The sequence below is a fragment of the Triticum aestivum genome, chromosome 4B (assembly GCF_018294505.1).
Source record: "Triticum aestivum cultivar Chinese Spring chromosome 4B, IWGSC CS RefSeq v2.1, whole genome shotgun sequence".
Classification (NCBI taxonomy): Eukaryota; Viridiplantae; Streptophyta; class Magnoliopsida; order Poales; family Poaceae; genus Triticum; species Triticum aestivum.
Genome location: NC_057804.1, coordinates 6028375 through 6036243, shown reverse-complemented (window position 1 = coordinate 6036243; position 7869 = coordinate 6028375). Strand labels below are relative to the sequence as shown.

Here is a 7869-nt window from a genome sequence, read left to right as displayed (position 1 = left end):
TGTCTCACCACAACACCGCAAAGATGGCCTGCACAACGAAGAAGAGGAGCCGGAACTAGTGCAGCAGCACCGTCGGCATACGGGAGGGCCCCACCTCCACCGTCCACGACGGTAGCCGTCCGGGCGTCATAGCAGGAGCCTACTGGGCCCGTGGCCCCACAGGCCCGGCCGGGCCCTCAAAGGCCCGGACAACTCCCGCCTCCGCGCAGCAGCTGGCATGCCGCCGGCATCACTGACCCAGTCCAAGCCGCTCCCCTGCCTCCCCATACAGAGGGCGTTACGGTCACGCCGGAGACGACCCGCAAGGACCCAAACGGGACCCTACGGGCCCAGATCTGGGCCGGGGGCAAGCCACCGGTCGACCAACACCACCGGACCGCCATGCCGCCAAGAGGCGGCACCACCATGGCGAGCGCCACCGGCCACCGCACCAGGCCGCCGGACCGCCACCGGCCGAGCAGCACCGCCGCGTCCCCCCACCCCGGGAAGGAGGAGCACGCGCGGGGAAGGAACGACCCGCCGCCGCCGACACCACCCGGTCGATCCGCGCCCGCCGGCGGCGGCGGGGGGAGGGACGAAGGGGGCGGACGAGGAGGGACGGGGGCGCGCGCCGCCCCGGCTGCCTCCCGGGGAGACGGCGGAGGCGGCTGGACGAGGAGGAGTGGAAAGGGGGAGGAGGGGCGGGGCGGAGCGCCCGCGCTCGCGCGGAGCGGCGGCGGAAACGGGGGAACAGGAGCGGGCGTGGGGGAGCGTGGCGGGCGGGCGGCGGCGGCGGCCTAGGGCCCGCCGGCGACGGGGAGGAACCCTAGCGGGGGACTCTCAATCAGATGATGGATCATTTGTCTCATCCATCGATTGGGCTGCTCATTGCATTTGCACCGTGGGTGGTGTCCGTCCGTTGGCTGGCTGATCGGCCGAATGTATCACTCCAAATTACATACTACTCACTCTCTTGTCTCAAAAAAAAAAAAACTGCTCACTGCGTCCACAAACAATCTAACAAAAACGTCTTACCTTGTGGCAAGGAGGGAATAGCAAAACTTTACAACTGCATACACTCTTAGTATGATCGAATAGTCAACTTATGAACAGCGTCATATTCCTCCAAAGGAGACAAATGCTATTTCTGGGATTGTTTTAGTAAACAAAAAGAAACACAAAAATGGTAAGTGAGATACAACATAGTCGGATCGATCACCAACCAGTGATGATGAACAATTTACTGTGCTCGTGGATTGGCCTTCCAATCTACTCCTTCCGTCCGAAAATACTTGTCATCAAAATAGAGATGTATCTAGAATTAGTTGGTCCAGTTGGCAAGGCATTGGCGTTGGAGGCGCTTTGGCTTGATCATTACACCGGTCGAGCGACGAAGAGAAATTTTTTTATGTTATGTTATATATGAAAGGTCGAGGAAGCTTCCTTGCAAGCTCCTTGTTCGTTTTTCATTTTATTGAGTGAAGAACATGCAAGATCAGTGCTAATGTTTGGAGGAAGAAATGAACATGCATGCTGTGGGGAATTGTTTTTGGATCGTTCTACAGGAGCTCCGTGTTTCGTTGGCCCGTTCGTCTACGTGTATGAGCGGGCATGAATGTGACCGGCCGCAAGGTGCGTACCACCCTACCTACCGCTGCCGCTCGGCCAACCCGGCCCGCTCAACAGTGTGTTGACTACCGATGTTCTTCTACTACTGAAGCACACAGCTATATATGACGATGTTCATGCTATTTAATCAAGCATGTTATGGTCAACGTCGATGCGCATCTTTTCAAATTGACACTATGGAGGGGGCTGCCGGAGCAGTGATTAGAGACTGGAAGGGGTGTTGCTTCCTGCTAGTAACTCCAAGCTGGATCACGCACACGGTGCCATTTCCGCTGAGGCCGCTGGCCTGAAGTAAAGGTTGGTTCTTTTGCTGGCCTCTAGAATAATCTAAAATAAGTTGCTCCATAGTTAGCTTATTCCGGAAATCCAACCAGACGCCGAGTCAAACGGAAGGAAGAGGGAAAACGAACGACTCATCCGATGGGACATGGCAGACACTACAGAGGGAAAACGCAGGAGGGAGACTGCGCTCTCAACTAAATCAGTACTGCATGCATGTACTCACTCCGTTCGGAATTATTTGTCGTAGAAATGGATGTATCTAGATGTAACTGGTAATTCTATATCCAGGAGAGGAGATATTAATATGGCATTTTGGCTCCTAGCTGTAGATACACATATTATGAAATATGTACAAAAACACATTTCAAATGTAAAAATAAAAAATCAAGAAAAAAAATCCCACGTGTACATCGGGGCATCCTATGTTCGCAGTTCCCACATAAATTTTCGGTGAAAAAGGACTCTTTTTGTCGCACGTGTAAAAAATATAAAAAAATGCCTCGTGATAGCTGCTATCAAGCATCGAAAATTGTGTTTTTTTACACAAGCCACAAAAGATGTCAGTTTTATCGAAACTTGGTGCACGCATGTATAATGTCTGGATTTACACGCGGGATTTTTTTCTCGATTTTTTTTAACTTTTTAAAATATATATTTAGAAAATGGTTGCATATACACTTATGAGTCAAAGTGAATTCCCGTGTATAGTATACTATGGTGTGCACTACTCATCGCCATTACATAGTGACTGAATACACTGTATATATCCGAGTACATCCAATCCATACGAAAGCATAGCAATATTTCCGCTGCGGAGGCCGGGCCCGCAGCTAGCGGCAAGACTACAGCACGGCCATACGATGGCAGCGGAAATAGCAGGTGTTGGCCTTCTGTGGGTAGGAGAAGAGAGGAGGAGGAGGAGGGAGGATGGGAAGAAGATGGACTGCTCACAATCACATGGGCTGATCGGCCGTTTGTCTCATCCATCCTCTGGCTGATCGGCCGAATGGATAATCCCAAATTAGCAAAATTTTACAACTCTTGAGGTACTAGCTACCAGGAGGCCCTCACACTTGCCGCGATCTAAACTGCAGAAGGATACATGTCGTCTCATACTGTAACGTGGTGGTTGAAGACATCGAGAACCGCAGCGCATCTAGCTATGGAGCAATTATACATGAACTAATAGAGCATTGTAGTGCTTTTACTCTGTGTAATTTTGTTCGTGAGTTCAGGAGCTCGAATTTCGAGACTCATAATCTAGCAAAGCATGCTTTATATATTTGGGGACTGGACGCCATGTCTGGTTTGGTCAACCTGATGACCTTCGTTTCGTCCCTGCAAACATTGTGACATCATACAAAAAAGCTTTGCAGGATTGTCTCAAAAATCAATAAATATTTTACAACTACATACACTCCACTATTTGTTCACCCTGAAACTGGCTAACAGACCCCGCCCTCAGCTCGCCAGCGATCATCAGAGAGAAGACACACAAAGTGCAGAAAGAGAAAAAAAATTGTACTGTGTAACCCTGCACAACTTTTCTATTCCTTCCTTCCTTTTATTCTTCAGCACAGAGAGAAGGCCCTAAACGGCCGATGTGAACCACCGACAGCGGTCCTTTGGGTTCGTGCCATCCCATGAGACAGATTGTGCGGGCGTGGACTACGCCATCATCTCCTAAACCGGATGCCCTACTTAGCCGTGCCATCCCACGAGCAGGCCAGCTCGAATGCAATATTTCCTGTGCAGAATGCACATTTGATTCAACATTTCGAAATGGAAAAAATTGTAGATCAAAGCAAGCTTATGCTTTTAAATTATTTTTCTACAAAAAAGACATACTTTTGGCTTGGCTGAAAGGAATCAGTCTACCGTACAATATTTTAGTGAGCATTTGGAAAACACACACAAGCCCACGCGCACGTGCGAGATCTTTCACTTGTATGTGCAATAGGTAAATAGGTAACCAACATCATATATCTTGTACTACACCCGAAAGGCTGAAACCCTATCCCAAATGCTGATCTTTCACTAACGCACAATGGAGAACATAGGAGGAAGTGACATCTTATTTCAGGTGCTCAGTATGGCTTCAGACTTCTGACCAAGGTACTGCTGCCAGGTCTTGCCGGAGCCTTTTTCTTGATGCTGTCCGTCATCTTCAGAGCAAACATTCTTGGGTCCATCGTAGTAGACAATATCTGTGTTAGCATTTGCACGCTTCCAATTTGTTGGAAGCTTTAGATAATTTTTATAGAAGGCTATAGTCATTCCCAACCTGATTCTGTCCCTGAAAATGGATGTATCGGAAATGGTGTTATAATATACCTAGGTGAATATGATTTTTCTAATTTATGCGGATGATGGATATGTTTGCCCGGAACACATTTTGGATCACTGACCTTTGATTAGCTACGTCGACAACCTTAGACCAGAATGCGATAGATGGAATCAGATTCCTCTTTAGATTATGTGGCTCCACCAGAAGCACATCAAAATCAAGTAAGCACGCGTTCTTGTCATAAGGTTCATATACCAAACCTTTTGGAGCCATTCTTTGAACAGCATTCAGAACATCCATACTGATGTAATCACCAAGGCGCTTGCTACAATCTTCAGCAGCACCGATGGCATAACTGCCTAAATCAATGCGAACAAGGTCTTCAATTTTTCCCTGGGTAGGAGAGTGATGTTACACATAAGGTAATGCGGAAGATACTAAGAAAATGCTTGCTTTGTGTATACTTGGACGTGATAGATTATGCTTTGTGTTGCAGAATTGGATTTGCATGCTCAAAATGTTCCATGGACCTATGCCTTATAACCCTGGAAATATGATCCTATTAATAGCCAGCAAAAAAATGAGTCACTTACAATAAGCAGGTCTATTCTGTTGATTGATCTGATATCTTCAAAAATATGGGTAAATCTGTTTCGTGCAAATTAAAGACTGGAAAATTTTCAATCATTAACAGTACTAATGCAAATGGTCCATACAAACTTCTCCCAATAAATTTTTGATGTGCAATTGGGGCATTCTATCTAAACTATTAACAGTTACTACTCACTATGACAGCTTAGATGATTGAGAGAGCGAACCAGCAACAGAATAGAACCTATACTCTGGCAGAAAAGGTCTTAATGGGATAAATGGTTCTTTCTTGGGAAGTTCCGTAACAGGTTTGAATAAATACATAAGACATATGCATATAGTACCTTTATGATTGAGTCTTCTGAGATATAAACATATCTCTTTCGCGAGAGTTGAGTTGTTGTGATAATGATTGGTGACAATTCATTGCGGACTGCCCAAAGAAAGTTTCCTTCTGGAGTGGTAATATTTAGCTTGTCCGTGATTTGCTTTTGGCTGAAGAGGTAATAAGTATGAGGACACTGGAATTCCAACAATAAATGAGCATTTTAATCTGTGTGGTCACCTAGTAAAAGTAATATTTGAATCAGCTGGTAGTGCTGATTTTAGCTTGTAGTAGGGCAATTGATCCTTGCCTCCTTCAGGTATCAAGAAATTGAAGGATACATCATGCGGATGGCTGCCAAAGAAGGAAAAGGAAACACGATGACCATATAAGGCACCACTCAAAAAGTACTTGGAAGACAAGACACGGCATAAGTTCTAGTACTATATCACTAGACCACATAGGTGAAACAATCCGATACCAAATTAAGGGTTATCACTTTTATACAACATGGGGTTTGTCACTTGATATTACATGCAAGTAATCATGAAGCTTCATGCAAGTAATTCAGACAACCGGTTTGGATGACGGTCCAGTAATAGGATATGTGTTTAGTCAACTCATTCTACTTTCGTCGGTTGTGCCACTTTATACTTTTTTGTTCAGCTCTGTGTGAGCTTGTTCTGGATTACAAACTTTTTGGTCACTTTGTTTAATAAAGGGGCTGCATGCATCAGGTCGGAGGTAATCCTCCTTTTTTAAAATAGAATAAAAAAATCATGAAGCTTCATCATGCAGAACAAAATTCTTGTATATCAGTTGCAGAATATTCTGTAGTTAAGGTTGAATTGTGTTATTGTGCCAATTTCCTTGTAACAAAATTGCTGAAATACACGTGAAGTGAAACGCAGAAGCTGCACCTTGAGCTGGACAGGGTGGAGTTTGTGAGCACAGCAAGAGTACGAAGATCCAGACAGCTTATCCAGGAGAAGACATCTACGCTTGTAGCCTCGTGGGACAGATCCTGCCGGCGGGAAAATAATCCCAGCTCTAGTAATATCATATGCATACGAGAAATATACAGAGAATACAGATAACAGGGAGCTCTAGAGAGCCGGGGAGCCAGACGGGACGGCGAAACATGGCGGCAGCAGTACCTGGGCCTGGGGGTGGCACGAGGGATCCAAGGGGACCCAGGTGCGGCCATGGTCGCGGCTGTCTAGGTGGCGAAAGTGGGTGGCTGGTAGGAAGTGGAGGCCCAGGAGCGCCAGGAAGGCGGCGACGGCCAGCTTCGGCATCCCGCGGCGCCGGCTCGACGTCGCAGTGGATGACGCGCTTTCCTCCGGCCCGGCGGCTGCCGCGCTCCCTCGCTCCTCGCGTTGACGGGAGGCGGGCGGTGGTGGGAATGGAAGTGGTTCGAGCTTCGGAGTCTTCGTCGCCGTGGGTTTGTACGTACTGCTTTGTAGTCGGGCCGGGGTGCCTTGGCGCAAAGCCTTTTGGATCTTGTGGCGATCGGGCGTTTCAATTCATGTACTGTTCTTGGCACTGCCTGGCGTCGTGCCATCTCTGGGAAAGCAAAGCATGCCCTTGTTCGGAACAAAAGAATTTTTTAATGAGTTCCATATAAGGTTTTTTCTTTGTTTCTGAAAAGCTTATCGATCTGCAGAGTTATTCTTTCACTAGGGCGTCAAGGGGACATGCATATTCAATGGTCAAGGCTTCACGGGAACACCTTAGCTAGGCTGGTTATCCGAAATTGTTTGGATTTAAAATTTGGTCCAAATTTTCATCAAGGGAGGTGGCCCGCGCCAACGTACAATTACCAACTCCCCTTTAATAGTTGAGATTGAGACTATAAAATATGCCCTTGCGTTCACCGGCCTGTCCAAATTAGAATAATTATTAAAGAAAAATAAAAGGATACCAAGTTGATTAACATTCAGTAAGATGGCACGTTTCTTTTGACTGCAAGTTTAGTAGTAATTAACATCAACAAATTGAGATGAATTTAAAATTATTAGAACTTCTCTACCATGAACGTTCACCGGACTGTTCAAAAGGATGTATTGTATTTTATTGCATTGTGGATGGCGTACAGACTTAAGGTTGATCTAACTCGAGATTGTATGTATGCATGAATCTACCTCTGTGGTCTGAAGCCCTTGGCTTGTATAGACACCCGGGATACCTAGGGTTACACCTAGGTTGGTTACATTTGGGAATAAACATGCCAAGTATCACATTTGTGCCTTGGAGTGTGCGACAAATCTTTGGAGGATCCCATCTAGATTACTTCATGATGCTTGACTAACGCTGCTCACTGGTTGGTGGTTTTGGGGTCCTCGGCCCAGCCATATCCAGGACACCATCAGTAGACCCCGAACCGGTCTTCAAGCCGAGGACACTGCTCAGCCTCTTCAAGTTGTTCATCGTCCTCAAACTTCGGCCTTGGAAACTGGTTCAACGACTTTTCAATGTGCCTATCTCCAAAGCAACCAGAATTTTGTTGGAATATTATACCTCGGACATCCGAGGAGCCCCAACTAATCTCTCCCCAGACGTATTCCTCCCTTTGTGGGATTCGAAGACCCTTCCAATGCCTGGTTAACTTAACGACGAAGTCTTCCCGTGCTAGGATGGGGGCATCGGGTTGGTCGCGTTTTGACAACTTTGACCGAAACGCCCCCACCTACCGCACAGCCGAAGGGCCCTGTCGGTGTCAAAGCCGGCGGATCTCGGGTAGGGGGTCCCGAACTGTGCGTCTAGGCGGATGGTA

The 7869-nt window shown here is 47.0% G+C and overlaps 1 pseudogene; it reads right to left on the bottom strand.

Annotated features, from left to right (window-relative positions):
- Window positions 1-3969: 3969 nt before the first annotated feature.
- LOC123094111 (uncharacterized) lies at window positions 3970-7523 on the bottom strand (annotated as a pseudogene).
- Between the last annotated feature and the right edge of the window lie 346 nt (window positions 7524-7869).